Consider the following 531-nt stretch of genomic DNA (forward strand, 5'->3'; position numbering starts at 1 on the left):
CTCCCAGGAGGGGGGGCTGAGGGCTTTAATTAACTGTTAACGAGCAGCAGGGATGGGAGAGGAAGGGAGATTAATTAATAGGGATATTTAGGGAGAGGGATATTAATGGAGAGGGATATCAAGGAAGAGGGATATTAAGGAAGAGGGATATTAAGGAAGAGGGATTTTAAGGAAGAGGGATTTTAAGGAAGAGGGATATCAGGGAAGAGGGATTTTAAGGAAGAGGGATTTTAAGGAAGAGGGATATCAGGGAAGAGGGATTTTAAGGAAGAGGGATTTTAAGGAAGAGGGATTTTAAGGAAGAGGGATATCAGGGAAGAGGGATTTAAGGAAGAGGGATATCAAGGAAGAGGGATTTTAAGGAAGAGGGATTTTAAGGAAGAGGGATTTAAGGAAGAGGGATATCAGGGAAGAGGGATATTAATGGAGAGGGATATCAATGGAAAGGGATATTAAGGAAAAGGAATATTAATGGAGAGGGATATTAAGGAAGAAGGATATTAATGGAGAGAGATGTTAAGGAAGAGGGAT

This window comes from Pipra filicauda, unplaced genomic scaffold, assembly GCF_003945595.2.
Source record: "Pipra filicauda isolate LSUMZ 115617 unplaced genomic scaffold, ASM394559v2 scaffold1074_size39228_pilon, whole genome shotgun sequence".
Lineage (NCBI taxonomy): Eukaryota > Metazoa > Chordata > Aves > Passeriformes > Pipridae > Pipra > Pipra filicauda.